Below are 22,832 nucleotides of genomic sequence, written 5' to 3'. Positions count from 1 at the left end.
ATATGCAAGTACGCATACTATGCTTATATCCAATTTATCTAAACTCTTATTTCAACCATTGAAACATTCTCGGAAGACGGGAATAGCTGTCTCACACAAACTATTAGCTTCAAATCAATTTTCAAGTGATCGAATGATCAATACGAAACATTCTGAGTCTATATCAAATGACTGTCTCACACAAATGATGTAAGATGTTATCATGCGATTTTCACATGATCATATTTTGACTTTCGTCAAGAATATAAGATGAACTTGGTTAATGCAAAAGCTTACCAACACATATTTCGAGAAATATGTAAGCGAGTTAAACTCAGCTCGAAATATCAAGTGTGTATAATTGAAGTCTATATAACTATACGAATTTTGTCTCAAATAGGAGATAGAGTAGATAGACTTTTGAGTGATAGATGAGTTCAAGTCTCCACATATCTTTTGTTGATGAAGTTCCACAAGCTCTCCTTAGTACTTCTTCGTCTTCATTCGATGAACGCCGTGAAGTCTAAAGCTCAACACTTTCTAACATGATCCGAGACTTAGCTATAAGTAGACTAGAAATCAAGACTTATAGTGTTGGCAACTAAACTTGACAACAAGCTTGAGATAGAAATGCTTGCGAGTTCGACCGAGCAGTGGTCTAACAATAATGAAAGATTCTCGGGATGGTTTTGGCCGTGGATGTAGCCTACAAAGGGTAGGTGAACCACGTAATCTTTGTGTCGTGTGTGATTGTCTAGTATTGTACTGATCATATATTCGTGCTAACATTATTCGATCATGCTAATCAAAAGATGTAAGAGATGCATTCGAGCTAAGTTATCTAAATTAGGATATTTCATGGAATTTACTTCTATGGAAACATGCCGGTTCGAGATGAACGTAACCTCGATTTCCCGACAAGTGGTGCGGTGAGCGCGAATAAAGATGGCAGTGGTTCGGTATTTTGAACAAGAGGTTTTAAATAAGAGAAAATCTTGATTCGTAGCAGAATGATATAGTTCGTGAAGATGATGAGTAAATTAAGGTCGAAAAAATAATGAGGCGCTATCAAGAAAGATTCGACAACTTTGCTTGATGTGACTATGATTCGTGTTGAAGGTATTTTCTTTGCAAGAGAATATCGTTCGTAGGTTCAATTGGTGTCTGCAAATATTTCCAAGAGAATGTTTTGAATCACGGTGGTGCTAAGTGACAATCGTTCATACACTACATGAAGATTGTAGCATGTTTTGTCTACATGGGGGATGATTCAAGATTGTTGGTTCTTGGAGTTGGTGAAGTCCGTATGGAATTGTTTGATGGCTCAAATCAAACATTGTCAAGTGTTAGACATGTGTTGATAAAGAGTATTCTACAAGGTGGAATAATGAGCGGTCATGGCTATGAAGTAGTTTGATACAAGTCATGCAGAAACTTGTATAAATTATATGAAAAAGTTGTTTGTGGTGATGATAGAACATCAACAAATAGCGATTCCGGTAGTACTAATGCAAATGAGGAATTTGGCTTAGGTGGTGGTTCAAGCTCAACGTACAAGACAATTTCGATTCGTGCTAGTGATGATGTCAGCGAGGATGGCCTTGTATTAGGTGGTAAACATTCATGCTTTGTTGGAGTGAAGACGAAGGTTTTGTTCACGTCACAAAAGGTGGTGATTGTTGAGGTTTTGTTCCATAAACTAAATTATGTGGCTGAAATTGGACTTATGGTGACAGTTTTTGAAGCATAAATAGTTATCTAATGCTGTCAAAACCGTGGCTAAAAGGCTATTTCGGGTTTGGAATGTCTACAAGGTTTACTTGGATTAGGAAACTTGTATGACGTTTTGCAGGAGTGTTTTACAAGTTTAGGGTTTCCTAATTAAGGTGTTAGACTATTTTAGGAGTTTTCTAAGACTTGGGGAGCAAGGATTTAACTATTATATAAGAGAGTTTATATGATGAGTAGAAATCATTCTCTAGTAGAATCCTCTCTCTTCATGAGAGTGATTGAGTCACAACCGTTGTGTCCTACAATGGTTGTTGATGGGGCAAAATTTATGTGAGAAGAGAGACTTGTAGAAAGAGCGGGTACGGGAGAAATCTAGGGTTTCTAGGGTTCATACGGGGGAAGCTAGAATTCATGATGTTCTTCATGTTCTTGTCTAAAGTCGAAACAACCATGGCGGTGAAGGTTTATGGAATAAGAAGAACAAAGGAAGAGGTAAACTCTTCGTAATATGTCTTGTTGTTTCTTACGTTTCGTGCTAGTGGGTTACATAACTAGTTGATTATATAAAGTGTCGATGTAATAACTTGTTATGATAATGAAAGATTCTTCGGGATGGTTTTGGCCGTGGATGTAGCCTATAAAGGGTATGTGAACCACGTAATCTTTGTGCCGTGTGTGATTGTCTATTATCGTATTGATCATATATTCGTGCTAGTATTATACGATCATGCTAACCTAAAGATGTAAGAGACGGATTCGAGCTAAGTTATCTAAAGTAGGATATTTCATGGAATTTACTTCTATGGAAACATGTCGGTTCGAGATGAACGTAACCTCGGTTGCCCGGCAGGATTTCGGGATGTGCACACCACTGAAAGAACTGGCTTGATGTCTATGACATGCCGAAATTAATAAAAAAGTTAATGCATGTCTTAATTTTCAGTAATGTGCAACATGGTAAAATTATGGCCTCAATTGTCGACATAAATGTCCTTTGCTCACTTACTGCTAATGAAACGCCCAAATCTTCCTTCTACTAATTGCATAAAATCTTTATTAGTCTATCCTTCTAATACAAATTTAGCTTTTGAATGGATCATTTGGATTATTAAATTTAGCTTGTATGGTCGGTATGTTGCAAATGCGGGGGAAAATTGTGTAATTCATGCATGACAGGTGGTTGAGTCAGAAAGGAAAGGTGATTTTTGTGATCCTGCATTGTTGTTGTCTAATATGAAAAACATTCCCGACAAGAAAAGAAATGGGATGAACTCTATTAGTCGGAAATCTATATAGCATGGACCAAGTAAAGGTGCCACAGTGTATTTGCACTTTCAGAAAAGCCCATCTGCTCTTTCCTTGGCCATCCTGATGATATACTTAACCTCTAATCTCTCTCTTTTTCTTAATTGAAGAAATAATTGGAAAATAAAACAGCAAGTACAAAAATGAGTAATAACCCCCAGTAAAGACTCGGAAGACTCCTTTTTTAGTTACTTAATTTGCAACTTTCAGTCTGTTTTTAGTTACTCTACACATATGCACATGAAGCTTTTTTACCATATGCACATGAAGCTTTTTTAGTGAACTTTGTCCGCATTCATGAACTCAAATGTCAAATAGAAGTATATGGCTTTTTTCTTCTCTTAGAGCAATTGCAGTGGACGACTAAACCCAAATTTGGTGTCGAGTGGGCTGGCGTAATGGGACGGACCATCGATCAAAATTTGATCAAAGAGTAAAACTCGGACCAAATTTGGTCGGCGATTAAGACCAAATCCAAATATAGTCGGGCGTTTATATAATGTCCGCCTACCCGACGGGCGTTGGTATAATGTCCGCCTGTAGCCGCGCGTTCGTAAAGTTAACGCCTGATGCAGGGCGTTGGTATAATGTCCGCCTGGATGGGGCGTTGGTATAATGTCCGCCTGAATGGGGCGTTGGTATAATCAACGCCTGGCATGGGGCGTTGGTATAATGTCCGCCTGGATGGGGCGTTGGTATAATGTCCGCCTGGATGGGGCGTTGGTATAATCAACGCCGGACACCAAATTTGAATGGGGCGTTGATATAGTCATGAACCCAAATTTGAAAAGTTTACAAAACTTTGGTTGGGGCGTTGTCTTTATCAACGCCCCATTTTTATTTTTATTTTTTATTTTTGAACCCGGGCGAACGTATAATCTCCGTCCCACACACCAGGCGTTGCTATAGTTCACGCCCCATACATGTGTTGTCTTTATCAACGCCCCATACCAGGCGTTATCTTTATCAACGCCCCATGCCAGACGTAATCTTTATCTACGTTGGACGATGAAGCGGACTTTATATCAACGCGCGACCAAATTTACTCGTCACCCGCTACGTCACAGGACGGACTAAACCCAAATTTGATCTTTTTTTTTAGTCTTTGGTCTTTAGTTATGCTCGCACCACTGTCGACACTCTTAGGCCTCGGGGAGTGAAATTCCAGCCGATCTTGAATGATTGTTATACTAATTAGTAACTACAAGTAAATATCTTTGATTGCAACTTTTAATTAGTGGAGTATTATTATAAGTTGTTTCAGCTGAGGACCGAGGTGAAAACCATTTTGTCCATGATACTTTATTACTTAATTGTGATGAATTTTTGTTTTGGCTGTATGCGACTTGATTATGGACTAGCTGCTATGATCTGCGTGCCTTATTTTGTCTTCGATACTTTTCCTTTATAGGTTTATGATGTAGCATATGCAGTCTCAAACTCAAATGTCCGATATATGTATTTTGTCGATTCTTTGATACATGTCTTTTTATTGGTCTCTTCGCATTTTTTCCATATCAATTGCCTATATAGGTTGCTAAGTTGTGTGATTTCTCACCTTCGGAGTAAAGTACATATTGTGTAATACACATCTTTTATCTTGGTTTATTCCTCTATTTTTTACCTCCAGATCAGAGTATATATATATACACACACCCGTATACCTCAATATATGTTGATCAGCTGTATAATTTCTCACCGTCTAAATTTTTTTTCACGCAGGGAAGAGATGAGACTAAGGGGAATGAAGGGTTTGAACAAATATTGCATACAAATATCGACTACCAAATTACTTTGACCACTTTTGACATGAAGCAGAAACCCACCCACAAGCATCACAACCACTCGCATCTGCTACAATAGTGTTACATATGTGATGGCAGTAGAATCTCTCAAATGTTGCCTAATGTTATGATAGAACTTGGTTAAGGTTTGGAGGATTGCATACAGTGCTGCGAAGGAAGAGTGACTGGAAAAAATATCATTGTAGGCCTGTCACATGTCAACCATGTGAATGGGTAAAACACCAGTAGCATTTCAATTTTTCCCCTTTTCTTTAGTAATTCAGATAGTGACCAGGGTATATTGTTCCCATAGGGATGTGTTTACGGTCTAATTTTACTACGGATCTAGAATGTTATGGTTTCCAAGTCCCCTTTAATTTTACGGATCTATGGGTTTCCAATGGTTCGATATATAATAGCACATTTAGCTTTTTCAAAGACATGAGACAAGATAAATGATAATGTAACACAATCTTTTTCAGCTTTAATTAATATGTGAAAAAATAGAAAATGTCGTTGGAAAGCGTTCTTTCAAAACAAAAACAAAAAACCACTAGAAAAAGATGTTTGGAAGAGAAAAACGTTAAAAAAAACATGGCTAAATTGGGGTATACCTAATGAGACAAAGCCTGAGTCATTTTGAAGTAAAACAAGCCACCCCTTAACCATGTATTTTCTAAATGGTTAATATAACCTTGTTTAATTAACACTAAAATTTTGATTAACTTAATTAATTGAGTTTATATTAAAATTTATGAAATTATGAATTCAGTATATTAAACATTTTTTCTTATGAGTTCGATCAAAAAATTTGATTTTGAAAATTTAAAAAGTCGGCAAGGTCTGCGATTGAATATGGTGCCGACTAACATTGGCCGACATGGTCTAAGGATAAAAAAAACGCCGATTATTTTTGGCCGGCAAGGTTTATGAAGGAAGAAGATGCCGACTATCCTGGGTCGGCAATCTTATAGTCGGCATATAAATATTTCCTACACTGTCGGCTATCGTATAGTCGGCATATAAATATTTCTTACCCTGTCGGCTGACTAATAGTCGACACACAAATAATTTCTAACATTTCTGGTTGTCGAATAGTCGGCAATGTAACCTTTCCGACCTTTAGTTATATCCAACAGAAAACGGAGGACGGGAAAGATGTAATTCACTTTATTCATGCAATTTTGGTTACTACATTGATTGAAACATAAAATCTAACTCCTTGTCGTTGGAACAACGAATGCACTTAACATGTGCATCAAGCCTTTGAACCCCTAGGCGACTCTAGTGGACGAGTTATAGTCTCGTGAGGGTTTACATAGATATCTACCCACAAAACCTACAATAAAACTTCTAAAACCATCAATCTTCCTTGGAGGAATCCCAGTCCGATCCACCCTCCATGAAGGTCGGGGCATACTCCTGGATTTTGGATACCATGAATTGATAGATTGCATCGAATGCGAATGCTTCCCCCTTTTCCTCCAAGTAGCGCGCTTTCACGACTTCATGCTACAAAAACAAAACACAAACTTACTTTGTTAGTGGTGTTTAGTAGAAACATCAAACAACATGGATCACGTAAAATAAACCACAAAAATGCTTACCTATTGTTCAATGGACAATCCAAAGTGGCTAGTGTTCAAAATCCGTTTTTGAATAGCTAAAAAAGCAAGTATCGCATTTTCGATGACTAGGTGCCTATCTTGGACTTGTTGAACACTTCTTCCATTAGGATTTCCAAACTCTTGCATATATTTGTTGTATACCCTAACCCAAAAGGTTACGGCATCCACCCTAACGGAGGACTGATTTCTAACCCGAGTTTCCGCATACCATGCTTTGGTGATGGATAGATCTTCATTTGAATCAAATGATGTCATTGCTTTGTATGTAGAGGTATTGGTAGAGTAAGAAAGAGTATATGATGATATGAGCTTTGGAGAGTATATGGAACTAGGTGTATGTTGTTTTGTAGAGAAAACTAGTGTATTTATAGGATGGTTCCCAAATTTGGCCGTTATGGTAGTCAATCAATGCAGTTGTACTTGTAAAAATTTGAATTTTGAACTCGCAGGAGAGGTTTTTGTTTCCCCAATATGCCGACCAAGTTTAACCGGCAGGGTCGTAATTTTCTTACCATGCCGAGCGTATGATTTTAGGTATCAGGAGTTCGTTTTTTTCTGTATAACAGTCGGCACGGTATTTGGTCATTAGCGTGCCGACTTTTGTATAGTCGGCAAGATCGTAAATTTATAACCCTGCCGACCTTATGGTTTTAGGCATCAGAAGAAGGTATTTTTTGCAACACATAGTCGGCAGGGTCGATAATTTAATACATTGCCGATTGTACAACAATCAGCAGAGTATTAATTTTCTTACCTTGCCGACCCTGGTAACTACACCATTTCTGTTGTTAGGGCCGGCAGTCTGGCAGTTCACAACCTTGTCGGCCCTGGTTTAGTCAGCAATGTAACTTAACAAAACATCTACTCGATACCCTGCCGGCGGAACTATTGAAACTTAACATAGCTAAAAACACCATTCATTCAACAACTAGAAATCCAACATTTGTCCAAAATACGAAAACATACGTCCCATAAACCTTAAAAAAAAAGACATTTGTCAAACCATTAACCTTAACATTTGTCTACCACAACATAAAGAAATAAATTAGAATTGCATTCATTCACCACCACGACCACGACCCCGTTTAGCATTATCACGACCACTACCACTAACCCCACCACTACCGTTCAACATTCATCTTGGCTTGTGCTTCCCTCTTGGCCTGTGTTTCCCTCTTTAGTTCAGCATTAGCTTGCTCCCACAATTCGTCGGCATCCTCATTGTCAACATTGCTAGCATAGTCAATGTGCTTAGTTTGCTCTTCAATCGATAAAGGTTGTCCTCTGTCTCTCGCGCAATACATCATCTTCACAGGGGTCTTCAAATGCTCCTTTTATTTTCAATTAAACAACAAACAATTAATAGACTAATTCGATAATGTGATCTTAAAACAATAATAGCAAGTCTAAAATACTTACAAAGCTCTTAAGACTTGTTTTTGGATATTTCTGTGGCATCTTCCTCTTACGAGCCGCTTGTTCAACAGTCTGTTCCCTAATCACAGTAGGACGAGCAAAACCCAAGTACCACGGCATGTAATTTTCATGATCTTCATGACCTTCGGTCACCTCGTCCAAAAGACTCGTGTCGGTTTTATGCTTTTATCTTTCCTTCCAATGAGATGTACCTGGTGTTGGAGCGTAATGGACGCCAATACTTTTTTGGGACGTGGTGCACGATTCCCTTACCACTTTAAGGAACGGTTTATCACCAGGATGGGGTTTTTGTTGAATGTAACCCACTTGTCGCATTACCCGATGTGGATCGTACATTGAATATCCATGGGTGTATAACAAGGGACCATAGTAGAATGCAACATCATATCTCCTTTGGATTAAACCTTCATTTCTAGCAACTCGATACAGATCAAATATTACCTCATCCGCAGTCAATTTGTCCAAGGCGATTCGCATTTTGATAAGCTGCTGCGGCATATCCTTATCCTAAGCACCCTTAAAACTGTATCTTTGTCCTCTTGGCTTATCAATCGGAAGCTTCTAATTCACTTAGACATAGGAGTTGGCTTTCACTAAAGTAGGAAAGTTCTCATATATCCAAACCTATGCTAACACAAAGTTTAGTAAGAATCTTACATTACGAGCATTTTGCAAATATAAATGATTTAGACAATAAAATTACCTGGAAGAGACATAGATCTCCGTTGACTTGCGTAGTGAGTTCCCTTGAAGCCTTTGTCAACTCATTGTTCAAGCAGGCGACCACCGCAGTACCCCAATAATACTTATGCATCTGATCTAAGGGATGCAATAGTTGAATATACTTGGCGTCGACCAAGATTCTGGAACTGTCCGGAAGGTACATTTTCTCAGGACGTATAGCAAATAAGCTGACGAGATATTGATTCGCACCAAGTCCACCCTTCCTTCCTTATCATAGATTTTCTTAGTCCCAGAGAATGTGTCTATCAAGCTCTTCAGAATAAACTTCTTTCTTAGATAACCATCCTTTATCACAAGCATAGACTCCGTCTTAATCTGATCCCAATCGAACAAATATTTGGTCAATTCGAAGATCTTGTCCCAAGTAATGCCATCATCGTAGCCATCACTGATTGTTTTTCCCTCAATCTCAAGGCCTAGAATTTGATGAGAATCATCGGGAGTTATCGCCATCTCACCGAATAGGAATAACATTGTATCAGTCTCTTCGTAGAACCTCTCACGGAATGTAGGTACGGTAACTCTATCATACTCAACAATCGAACTCTCCACCGCAAGCCACAACCCGGAGTACTTGACAGTCGCTTGCACCTCGTCACATTCCTTGTCAAGTGGCCATTTATTAATAAATGAACATGAAGCTTGGCGCTTCAAGAGACGGATGGCATGCTTGTGATCCTAAATACCAAAAACACAAAATGAAAAAAAATACAAACACTTGAAGCAAATTTAAGATAGATACACTTAAATAAAAAAACAAAGACGGATTGAGATTACTTACGACGGTATTTTGGATTTCACATGCACATGAGTCTTTGTATCCAAAAAGAATATGTCCACCATCTTCTGGGGTCCCCTTTAGAGGCTCACATGGTTTCAGTTTAACCTTCAAGTGAGAGGGAGGCATGTGGGAATCATCTGGTTTAGTGATAACCCTCTTATTCTTTCAGGTTTCAGTTGTAGTTGCAGCTTGGGTTTGTTGATCATTAGCTTGAGTTTGTTCTCCACCTTTTTCTTTTTCTTCTTCTTCCTCTTCAACAATTTCATCTTCTCCATCCTTATCTTTATCTCCATTACCATCACTATCATCATCATTACCTCCTCCAATAGGTGGCATGTCTTGATCACCATCATCGTCATCATTGTTACCTCCTCCAGCAACCGGAGTTCTTTCAACATCATCGTCATCATTACCTCTTCTACCAGATAGAATTGATTGGTCTTCATCTGGAGTTTCATCTGAATCATTGGGTTCTGGCGGTGGTTGAGAATCATTCCGTTCACGGATCTTGAGCGTTCACGGCTCAACTAATGCCCCTCGATGTGTTGCAGTCAAGAGTTTTTCACCAACACGAGGAGGTCTTGAAGGAGGAGTAATACTTTTCTTCTTTCCCTTTTCCAACCTGAACAAGAACAATTAAGAAAAAAATCAATAGTCGGCAAGGTCGACAAATACAACCGAGCCGGCGGAAAACGGTCGGAAGGGTCGATAACTAAAATACATGTCGGCTAAACTATAGTCGCATGGTCTTATTCAAATAACCTGCCGGCTTATAACAACTATGAACACAATAGATACATGATTTTCAACATAATTAGTCGGCAAGGTCTATAATCCAAACAATTCTGGCTAAAACACAGCCGGCAAGGTAGTATCCAAATACCATTCCGACTTTATGACTTGAGCACCATCAGGAGACGCAAACTATTTTCAAAACAGTCGGCAGGGTAAAAAATTATAACACACCGACTATAAAAAATATATCGCCGGCAAGCTCTTAGGTTGAATAACTTGTCGACCCTGTAAAAGCAGTTACAAACAGCCGGCAAGATCTTCAACCTAAGAGCTTGCCGACTAACCCTACAAACACCTTGCCGGCTAAATAACTGCAAATTCACAAATTCGATTTTTCTGACCTAATTTGACATGCAAACATGAAATTGAAGTACTGGAGCGAGTTTAAGTAGGCCCTCACTTTCTCAATCGCTCCATTTCTCCTTTTTCAGCAGCGTTGATTTCTTCTTCTTCAACTGCTTTTTTCTTCTCTTTCTTTTGAACTGAATTTGCAATTCCAGGGTAATATTGATTGGGTTTTCTATTTGTGTTTTTCATACGACTAGCCCTAGGCCGTGGCGGATCCATGGTTTAAGATTAATCGGAATCTTCGAACCGACGATTACGAAGAATTAATCGACGAGTTTTCAATGGTGGGGGATGGAGAAGCCGGTAAGGTAGAGGTGGAGGAGAAGAAGAAGAGAAGAAGATGAAATGAAAAAATAAAAATTGATTTAGGATAAGAATTATAAAGGGTAAGGATAGTATTGTAACTTCACGCATTATGACTCCCCCTTAGCCCTTAAAAAGAGTCCACTTAAAATTGGGTATATCCCAATTTGGCCAGGTAAAAAAACGGGTATACTCCATAGGTCAACTAAAGAATTACATAGAAACAGAGATCATTCCCGTGCCGCGGGTTAAGCCCTATTTTTCATATATATGGCGGTAGCGGCTACCAAATTAGTTCTTGCAATTATTGCCAAACATTTAACCATGCCTCGGTCAGTTTTGCATTCTTTTCTAAGCTCGGAAGGCACGTGCGCTTTTTATTTTGTGGTTTTCATTCGTCACTCATGACATCAAACAAAGAAACCTATCGGCATCACAGTGTAGGGTCACTGTTATTGCAAGGCCAAACTACTCAAAGAGATGCGGTCTACCGTCTACCTGATTCTATTATTTCCAAATTCAGTCAATTTGGTAATCAAAACGCAGTTGATTTATGCTTAAAACAAAGTAATCGACATCAATCAGTTCCTGGCCACTGTGCTTGTACCAATAGAAAAATTCTAACACGGAGGGTGACAAGTTTCTAGAGTCTAATTTTCTTTGTCAGTGACCACTTTAGGACCGGGAACATCACCAATTAAAAAAACATTGCTAGTAAAAGTTTATTGGCAAGAGTACAAAATATACGAAACAAACAAAATAATTCTTATACGGAAGTAAACTGCCACCCCAATAGCAGCCATGAATTGAAACTTGATTATGCTTCCCACCAAGTCTGATCATTACTACAGATGAAAGAGTTTTAGTGAATACATGCATCCGACAACATTGTAGAGGAAAACATGGATAAGACCTAAAAATTTGATGAACTTTAGAAAGTGAGCTGGTAGTGTGCATTGAGCCAGACTGGTAGAGCTCCTAAAATTTGATAAACTTCACCATCTTAAAGCCACAGGTTGTACATAATTTAGCATGACACCCACCATTTTCAAAAGACGGCATCCATCACTTCTAAATTTGTAGTTTAAATTGCGTCCATCCTGTGAACACAAAGATCTAGTATCATCTGAGTATCTACAAATAATGCGCGCAGATTCATGACAATACAGTAAACAAGTTGCGTCTGTGGGAAATGGATAGATTATGTCGAATCCTTGATTCAGAGTTCTAATACTCTTCCTCGTCTCATCAACGACAATCATTGTTCTTGGCTCATACAATAAGATAAATAGTGGATGAAATATAAAATGTACGAACATGATATACCATAAGTATCGAATTGAACATATAAAGTATAAATGCATGAATATAGATGAAACGATTAACTTATATGATTCATCACTCAGATCTCTGTCTACGGGATTGGGTTTTTCATTATATGTATGAAGGTTACAGAAATAGTCGAATGACTTTGAGACCGATATAAGTCTGCGTAGCAGGAGGAACTTCACTTACACTTTCTCTATCTCTCTGTCTCTCTCCTATTCTCCTCTCAATATTTTTCGGCCCCCTCTTCACTTGGGAGAGAGGGGTATTTATAGGGAGGTTACGTGGGGTCCACTTCTGAAGCCCGTTATTACCTTATCCTCTTGTGTTTTGTGCCACTCACGCAGAAGTCTTCGTGTTCTCGGCTGCATCTGCGTGTTCTGTCTGGATACGCAGTATTATCTGCGCTTCCAATACAGGCTGACTGACACGTATGTTGTTTGCGAGTATTTAATGCGGGTAGTTGAGATGTCTGTCCGCGGTAGACAGCTGTCCTCTCACCTCTGCCCCTGTCTTGTCTGCGTCAGTCTGACTATCCCCAGCCGTAGATCTTAGATCTTTCTAGGGATAGGATAAAGTGACTCTTGGCTATCCACGCGTGATATTATATCTTGATGCCCTTAGCCGCATGTCCTCCACGTGTGTCTTTGTGGGCACGTGGCGGAAGATGAAATGTGTACCTAAAATTTTCCCCTTTTCCTCCTACTGGGCGGTTAGTCGAAGTGGGAAGAAAAAACGTGTTACTCTCTTCATCTTCTCTTTACTATTTTCCTAGATTTTAGGGCACGTTCCCCACTATTTGTAATAACTTCTTCTTGGGTAGTGGAAAAACGTATTACTCTCTTCATCTTCTCTTTATTATTTTCCTAGATTTTAGGGCACATTCCCCACTATTTACAATAACTTCTTCTTGATGGTAGGTAGCCGCTACTCCCTTGAGCTTGTGAACCCATCTTCTTCCGATGATGGCGTTGTAAGGTGAAGGTGCATCTACGACGCTGAATCGAGTGTCCACTTTCATGGGCCCCGCGTCTACTTGTAAGACAATGTCCCCTAGGGGCTTTGTAGCTACGCCGTTGAATCCGTAGATGGTGTAGTAAGATGACAGCAGTTGCTCGTCGTTTAGTTCCATACGTTTGAACGTGTCATAGAACAGGACGTTGAGTGAGCTTCCTCCATCGATGATAATTTTCTTGACATTGCACCCTGCTATTGGGAGTGTGAGGACTGGAGGATCATTATGGTCTTCCATGTATTCTTCCACATCGTCTGCATCGAAAGTCATGGGCGCGTCCATCCATTTTTCGTGCTCGTTTACCTCTTTACCGTCGATCTTATAAAGCTCACAATAATCTTCGAATTGTTTTCTCAATCTCTTCCCAATCTGGGCGGTTAGGGATGGTCCTTGAATCTCCGAACATGAAATCGTGTTGAGGGTGCGGTTGCCTTCTGGTAATTGAACCTGCTTTCCTCTCGTGGTTCTATCTTCGTTATTAATCTTCCGTATATATTGCTTCAGGTCTCCTGCGTCGATTAGTTTTTGAATCATTATCTTGATATTTTTGCACTTTTCTGTTTGATGACCGTTGAAACAGTGGTATTCACAGTATTCCTTGGATTTTTCTGATCTAGGAGGCTGCTTTCCCTTGGACCATGGCCAATCGAAGTTCTCCCTCCCTTTGATCTCTCTCAAGATGCGCGAATAACTGGTATTCATCTTGGTATATATTTGATCTTCAAATTTTCGATCACCTCTTCGTCTATCATCCCTTCGTTCTTTCCTTTCTTCGTTGGGACGTTCTTCTGTGATTCCTCTTTTGGACCCGCTGGCTTGATCCACGGAATTTGTGCGTGTGGGACGTTGAGTATGAGCTCTGGGATTTTCACGCTGAATTTCTTCTAACCTTGCATGTTTTTCTATGATTATCCGGAGATCTCCTTCGGTGGTAGGGATGGTTCCGTGGATCTCGACAAATAAAGGACTCATCATGTCCATCCCCCATTTGTAGCAGTTGATACTAACCACGGGATCTACGTTTCCAATAGCTTGGAAAATCTTGTGCCATCTATTAGTATATTCTCTGATGGTCTCTTTGTATTTCATCTCCAGCGAGAATAGTTTGTCCATGCCGGTGTTGACAACCTTGTTGTACATGTATGTTGCTAGAAATTTTTCTGTGAGTTGGTCGTAGGAGTCGATGGAGTTTGATGGCAAGTTATCAAACCATGACAACGCGGACCCTTTTAAACCTGATGGGAAGTATCTGAACAGTATGGAGTCTTCGTTATCCCAACAGGCCATCATTCGATTATAATACTGAAGATGAGCCGCAGGATCAGTTGATCTGTCATAGCAATCGAAAGCAGGAACCGAACACTTCTGCGGTATGGAAGCCCTGGCCAAGTGTGGTGTCAGCGGGGTAGTGTTTGCTTCCTTCATAACTTGCTCTAGCCTTCCGCCTCCCTGCCTAGTCTTTAGCTCCTTGATTTCTGCCAGCATCTCAGCACGCAGACTTTCCATTGCGATCTGGTGTTCCTCATGAATGGTAGATTTTGCTCGTGGGAAGGTGGTACCGTCGTAGTAGTCCGAGTTCTCGGGATTGTAATCAGGGTCTGATCTTTGGCTGCTCCTTGCTCCTCTTCGATTCAATGGAAGTGGGTTGTTTGCGATCACCATTCTTCTATCTTGATTAGGTGCTACAGCCTTGGAGTTGGCTTCGTTGTGTTGGTTTTCTACCTCTGTGCTATAAATGATTCTTTCCTTTAGTGTTTGGTTCTCTTGTGTTAATATCGCCACAGCATCTGCGTATGCCTTCTGGTTCTTCCTTAATTCTGTCAGCTCGGCCATCATCTGAGTGGAATGATTTGACCCTTGATTTGGTGTTCTTGCCCGCAATTGCTCATCAGCGGATATGGTTTGTTCCTCATCCAAGATCTGTATTACTGGTTCTGGTGGGTCTAACTGTGCACCTTGGGACCTCGACGGTTGTTGTGAGGGTTGGACTGCTATTAGAAGCGGTTGCTTGGCTGGAAAGGGTATGTTCTGTTCGTTGGTTAAGGGCATCCCATAGAGGGGTTGTTGTATTCCTGACTCTGCCACGACTTCCTGATGTTCCTGTAGTTGAGCATTGGTTACTCTGGGAGCTCCAACTTTGGATCGGCCAGCTCTTGAAGCTCCTGCTTTGGCTGTCGCGGCATTTACAATGTTTGTTGCGATGATGTTGGCATTGATGGGGGCCATGCTTTCTACATTATCCTGCGCCCTATCCGCTGCCTTTAGCTTTTCACCTCTCTGCTTACTCCTAGTTACCACTGGGGTTGTCCTTGGCATCTCTTTTGAAGGAGCTTTATCCTTCCCGACATCTTTGCTTCTCTCCATCTTTTAATATTTTCCTGAAAGAGAGAAAAAATCACGAAGACAATGGGCCCCACGTGATATCTATTAGCGTTTTGAGTCCTCAAAGGTGTAAAATCTTGAAAATACTTAAGGCGTCCATCTGCGTAGATGACCGCAGATCTGTTCGAAGTTTTGATTTTCAAAGACCTAAAAACTTAGAAAATGCATGAAGAATCAGATCTACTTAGATAAACGCGGATCTGTTCATAATTTTGATTTTCAAAGACGTGAAACTTAGAAAATGCATGAAGAATTAGATCTACTTAGATAAACGCGGATCTGTTAAAAATTTTGGTTTTTGAAATCATGAACGGAAAAAATCGTAGTGTTCCATACATCGTTATTTTCAGAAAACGAAGCCTGAAACAAGTCACGGGAGAAGATAAATCTTTTACCGGGATGAAGGACCCTGTTTCTAGCGCCAGATTGTGAACACAAAGATCTAGTATCATCTGAGTATCCACAAATAATGCGCGCAGACTCATGTCAATACAGTAAATAAGCTGCGCCTGAGGGGAATGGATAGGTTATGTCGAATCCTTGACTCAGAGTTCTAATACTCTTCCTCGTCTCATCAACTACAATCATTGTTCTTGGCTCATACAATAAGATAAATAGTGGATGAAATATAAAATGTACGAACATGATATACCATAAGTATCGAATTGAACATATAAAGTATAAATGCATGAATATAGATGAAACGATTAACTTATATGATTCATCACTCAGATCTCTGTCTACGGGATTGGGTGTTTCATTATATGTATGAAGGTTACAGAAATAGTCGAATGACTTTGAGACCGATATAAGTTTGTGTAGCAGGAGGAACTTCACTTACACTTTCTCTATCTCTCTGTCTCTCTCATATTCTCCTCTCAATGTTTTTCGCCCCCTCTTCACTTGGGAGAGAGGGGTATTTATAGGGAGGTTACGTGGGGTCCACTTCTGAATCCCGTTATAACCTTATCCTCTTGTGTTTTGTGCCACTCACGCAGAAGTCTTCGTGTTCTCGGCTGCATCTGCGTGTTCTGTCTGGATACGCAGTATTATCTGCGCTTCCAATACAGGCTGACTGACACGTATGCTGTTTGCGGGTATTTAATGCGGGTAGTTGAGATGTCTGTCCGAGGTAGACAGCTGTCCTCTGCCCCTGTCTTGTCTGCGTCAGTCTGACTATCCTCAACCGTAGATCTTAGATCTTTCTAGGGATATGATAAAGTGACTCTTGGCTGTCCACGCGTGATATCATATCTTGATGCCCTTAACCGCATGTCCTCCACGTGTGTCTTTGTGGACACGTGCTGGAAGATGGAATGTGTACCTACACACCCAATGGTTAACATTTAGACCGAATTGGTCCATCTTCCAGGAAAGTGGGCTTTCATAATAACAAGTTGCATTAACATGTAGTATGATGTTTGTTTTGGTGACAAGGATTGAAAGAATGACCCAACAAAAATATTCACATTACGTGGTTGTGGAAATTAGTAATTAACTTAGCCATCGTTAAACTGCGTGTATTAGTTTTCTCTCGACAGTGATCACATATTTTTAGCTATTGCTTTTTTTTTGTTCTTTGCTCATCCAACTCGCAATCAATTAAACACGAATAATACGAATACAATTTCACCTTTAGAGTGTAGCAAACGTTTGTATGAGAAGGGTATCTGATTCTCTGAATGAGTTGAAAATGATCAGTAAGCATGCAGGGTCAACTTGCATTCAGTATCGTTGGTTCGTAGAATATTAATACGTCATAATCCTAGTTACTTGAGATACAAGATCATCTCAACCAGATTCCAGAATTGCTTTTCAACTCTTAGGTGAATCGTTGATTCTCTAGCTAGCTTGTGGGAGGGCCACGCTCCTTACTCCTTGGCCTATGGGGTCTGTCTATAACTCTATATTTATAAGGATCATTTAAGAGCTTATACCAGTACGTATTTTGGTTACTTCTGTGGTTGTTTCTTTTCTTTTGTCGTTATTGAGTACGAGCCTATGTGGTTGGTGTGTGAATTCTCACCTGGTGGTTGGGTCTTATGAATGTGGTTCATTCTTGTGAATGCCCATTACTGTGCTTTTCAAAAAAAAAAATTCATTTATGTCCCCTAAAATCACAAGTTGGGAGCACGAGCGTCGCCAGTTATGTGTTCTGATATGTTCTTGTGAAAAATCAAAGGTATTTTATTGTTTTGGAAATTCAAAATTTGATACCCTTATATATGCTCTTTGCAGATGGAATTTAAAACTCTCCCTGGTGATATAAAATTTCCGATATATAGTTTCAAAGATATTGTTTAAATTTTTCAACTTGTTTTTCATAATAATTGCATCTTTTATAGATTTGTGAAAATTTGATTTATTATAGATAAACCCCTATATTTAACATATATTATTCGTAAACCCAGTGTGTAGACACCAAAAGTTCACGGAAATCCAACGACTGAGTTTTATAACTATAAGATCTAAGAAACGTAATTGAATTTGGATTCAAAAACTTAAAAATACGGCAAAACTTTAATTTTCCTCTGCTGCTATTAAAGAGGGGATATTGATATCTTGAATAAAATATGAAAAAAATAATTCCTCATTGTATCCATTTTCCCATTTTTAACTTGTTGCAGGATATAGATGATGTGCAACTTCGAGCTGTCAATTATATCCTTTATGGAAATGTAAAATCATTTCAACCGATTATTTTTTTTTTGATAAGAGAAAATATATGAAACCACTAAGCAAACCTTACATCATTCAGATTACAAACATTTTTAAGATATTTAACTTTGCTACCTATGTTCCAACTTATAGAGTCTACATAATCAATACCAAACTTGTTTAAACATTTTGCTAACCTATCCGCAATGAAATTACATTCCCTCCAGATGTAGTAAAAAGAAGAAGAAGCAAAAGAATTGGTAATGCTTAAAGATTTAAGAAGGAAAGCTTTACATTTCCAATTGACATCAAAATTATTCCTCTTCATTCCATTTATCACACTGAGGTTGTCATTTAAGAAGATTATATTGTCTATTCCGTTTTCTTTTGCCCATCTTGCAGCTTCTATGCACGCTCTTGCTTCTGCTTCTCCTGGACTAAGACATCTCCCTGATCCCCCTGCAAAGTTATGAATAACACCAATGCAATCAGTTAGAACCATAGCAAAAGCATAGTTCTTAGTTTTCTTATCAAAAGAAGCATCAAACCCGATATAATTGGAATCAACAGAACAGTGGGAATTATAAGTTTTACAACCAGGGTGATTACTTTCACAAATAGTTCTGGATTTATTGTTATTTGGTCTCTGCTCTCCTTGTCTAGAGATATCATTCATATAAAATTTAATGTCTTTCCTCATATTGTTTATCAGCTCAATAGGGTTAGGTTTAATTCTATCAAAACTAACTCTACATCTATATTTCCAAATCAGCCAAAGGATATAAGCATAAAGGTTTTTGTTATCTTTATCTTTTAACCACGTGACACACCAGTTTTTGAAACCCTTGTTATTTCCTTTATAAAAAGCCTGAACACATGACATACCTCTCCAAGCTGCTTCCGAAAAAGTACATTCAAGGAAAAGATGGTCAGTAGCTTCACTTACAATTTTATCACACAACACATAATGAGTATCAATGGGAATGTGTCTCCCTAACCTATCCTTAACAGGCAAAACAGTCACTAAGGGATTTCCATAAAAACATTTGGACCCTAGGGATCACATTAAGTTTCCAAATATCTATCCAATCCACCTTAACCTCTAGATGATTCTTATTGCACAGATAGTTGTAAGCAGACTTAAATGTTACCTCTCCATCTTGTGTTCCTAACCATTTAACTGTGTCCAAATCATCTATGCTACCTGGTTCAATCAAGGTTATTTTCATAATTGTTTCTTCATCAAACAGATTACTTAACAAATTATTCTTCCATTTTCTTTGAGGACAGATCAAATTAGACACCTTTTCATACAAGCTATTTATATTACCATTTTTTGGATTAGGTATTTTCCCATTTGGAAGCCATTTATCAACACAAATATTAATTTGCTTTCCATTTCCTATTTCCCAAATATGGTTACTCTTAATGATTTGTATACCTTTGCATATACTAGTCCAGACCCAGAACTTAACTGTTTTTTTCCTATATCTTAAAGGTTTAGTTTTTTTGAAATATTTATATTTAAGAATTCTACTCCAGAGTTTATCAGGGTTTTTAATGAGTCTCCAAGCTAGTCTGGTAAGGAGAGCTTGATTGAAATTATGAGGATTCCTAAATACCTAACCCTCCACTAATCTTACTAGTACACATTGAGTCCTAAGCTTTAATATAAATTCCTTTATTATTCTTAGTTTTTTTCCACCAAAAATCTCTTTGGAGAGCATCGATTCTATCTAAAGTTTTCTTAGGAAGAGAGAAACACATCATCTGGTATAATGGCATAGCACTAGTTACTGATTTTATAAGAACTGTTCTTCTTGATTGAGTGAGGAATTTAGCCTTCCAGCCTTGAACTCTATTGTAAACCTTATCTAACATATGCTGGTAGTTAAATGGCTTGGCTCTATTGAAAAATAAGGGAGTACCTAGGTAGGTGTCATTTTTTGTAATTTTATTCACTTTAAGAATCCTAGACAAAAGCTTACAATGTTTGTTCTGCATAAAATAAATTCCTGATTTTTGATAATTTATTAGTTGACCTGATGAGTCACTAATTTTTTTTAAAATATCCAACAGATTATGAGCCTGAGTAATATTAGCAGAGGAGAAAATGAATGAGTCATCCGCCAAAAAAAATGAGAAACAAATGGGCTATTATTTGTAACCTTGATTCCACTAATTTTACCTATATTCTCAGCATGCAATAGTAGTTTGGACAGAGCTTCCATACATATTATAAAAATGGCAGGGGACAGAGGGTCACCCTATCTAATTCCCCTAGATGGAGAGAATGACTTACCTGGTGTATCATTGACTAACACAGAATATGTAATAACAGAGATGCAAGCATAAATTAAATCACAAAATTCAGATGAGAATCCTAGTAAAGTCAAGATATTGATAATGAAATTCCATTCTAATCTATCAAAGGCTTTTGAAAGGTCTAACTTAATGGCCATATAGCCACTTTTTCGTTTACTAGTTTTCATGGTATGCAAAATTTCATGAGCCACTATTATGTTATCAGTAATATGCCTTTTAGGTATAAAAGCAGATTGATTATGTGAGATTAAATTGTCCAACAATGGCTTAATCCTATTAGCTAAAATTTTGGCCACTATTTTATATAAAGCATTGCTAAGACTAATTGGTCTAAATTCATTTGGAGTTTTTGGCAAATTATTCTTAGGTATCAGAGAGATAAAAGTATGATTAATATCTTTTTTGAAATCTTTTTCTATAAACACTTTTTGAACCCAGTCTATAATTTCATGTTTTAAGTCATTCCATTGGTTTTGGTAGAAACCAGGGGAAATCCATCAGGCCCTGGAGCTCCCCAAGTATTCATACTAAAAAGAGCTTCCCTAATTTCTTCTTCATCCGGGATTTTACACAAAGCAATATTTTCAGTTGCGCTAATCTTAGGTTGAATTATTCTACTGAATATGGGGTCTATTTGCTTATCGTTTGTCTTGTAGATATTCTTAAAATGTTTAGTTATTAGCTCATTCAGGTTTTCCTGACCTTCTATCCATCACTTTCTTCTTTGATCTTCTTAGACTCCATTTTTTTCTTTTCTTCTCATTTCGGAAGCTTTGACGCCCATATAGATCGAGACAAGCTCTGATACCATGTTCATTTTTTTATGAATTTGACTCTCAGATAATTTGATAGAAGTAGTGTGTGGAGATGTATGAGCATAAGAAGTTCAAAAGATAAAAAAATACATGGAAACAATGAAAACAGAAGGATTTATCGCACAAGTATTCAATTGTTTCACAAACCATTAAAAAAAAGTTCTCAACCATGTTTTGTTATAGAAATTTTAATATTTTATGCCTATCAATCTATTTTTATGAGATTATACAATTCGTTCGAAAAACATTGTCGCGACCTTTTTCCACATTCACAGCCAATAATATTTCACCCGATCCAAATAAGATTTCGGGGTTCGTCTCTGAAACACTACATATACAAGTTTTGAAGCTTACACCAATTTTTATAGAATTGATGTTCTTTTACCAGGACTGATGACTGTCCAGTTGCAAAGTATCGAGTAACCTTGGAAGAAAACTATCATTTTGCACACCCAAGATGATACTCTTTCTAACTAACATGAGATGTTGTACGCGTATATTTATTTATTTTTCCCTGAAGCATGGAAAATTTTATTAGATTAAACAATAATTACACGGGGGTAGGTGACACCCAAGGAGTCAACCATTACAATCTGGTTGATGCATTGTGAGATCATATGGTCCCAAAATAAAGTTATAAGATTCTCCAACTGGCTCTTGTTTGTCGTCAGATTGGCCAGTCTGTCGCTTGGTTGTCCTCTTTGTAGTTGTGGTTGACGATGCATTGAGGTATTTCTCCCTCATGATTTTTTTGGTTCAAGAGTCGAAATAGGTTTTCCGAGTCTTCAAATTGAACATTTGGACAACCTCGTTGTTTTGTCTTTCTAGATGTTATGAGCTTTGCCAGCTTTAGCTGCAAGGGCGGTGGTGATTCCTCGTGTTGTGCTACGACAATCAGTGTGTTGGCCAAAATATCCCTACAATAAAACCTGTTCCGGCTAATTTGGGATATCTTCTCACTGCTTCGTCTGCGTTGATCGTGATCAAGTCTGGATTAGACTTGACCCAGCCTATTGAGATTGTTGTAGATGTTTGTGTTTCATTTTTTGGATTTGCGGGAGCTGTTATTCCAGGTAACACATGAGGGAGGTTCTCATGTGCCCGGGAGAACTCTTGTTGCAAGCCGAGAACCATCTGAGCAGTGTAAATGTAATTTGATTGTCTTTGTCGATAAATGTGATCATTCCTGGCTATTCATAAGGATCAGAATAGAAAACAGAATGTTGTTTTGACAGAGTGATGTGTCTTCAATTCTATTATTTGTGATATTATCATTTGGGGGTTTGGTAGGTCTGGAAAATTTTGGTTTGTGCTTGTATGGGTCTAGAGTCTTGTTAGAATAATGTTGCACGCAGCCACAACCACAACCACTTAGCAATAGATGAGAATATGCCCAGCTAATTCCAAATGCGAGTTGAATTGTGGGAAGATGTTGGTATCAGTGAGGTTAATATGATTTAGAATGGTGAAGGTCGG

The sequence above is a fragment of the Papaver somniferum genome, chromosome 3 (genome assembly GCF_003573695.1).
Source record: "Papaver somniferum cultivar HN1 chromosome 3, ASM357369v1, whole genome shotgun sequence".
Classification (NCBI taxonomy): domain Eukaryota; kingdom Viridiplantae; phylum Streptophyta; class Magnoliopsida; order Ranunculales; family Papaveraceae; genus Papaver; species Papaver somniferum.
The sequence above is the reverse complement of the archived record's forward strand: the minus strand, read 5'-3'. Positions refer to the sequence as shown.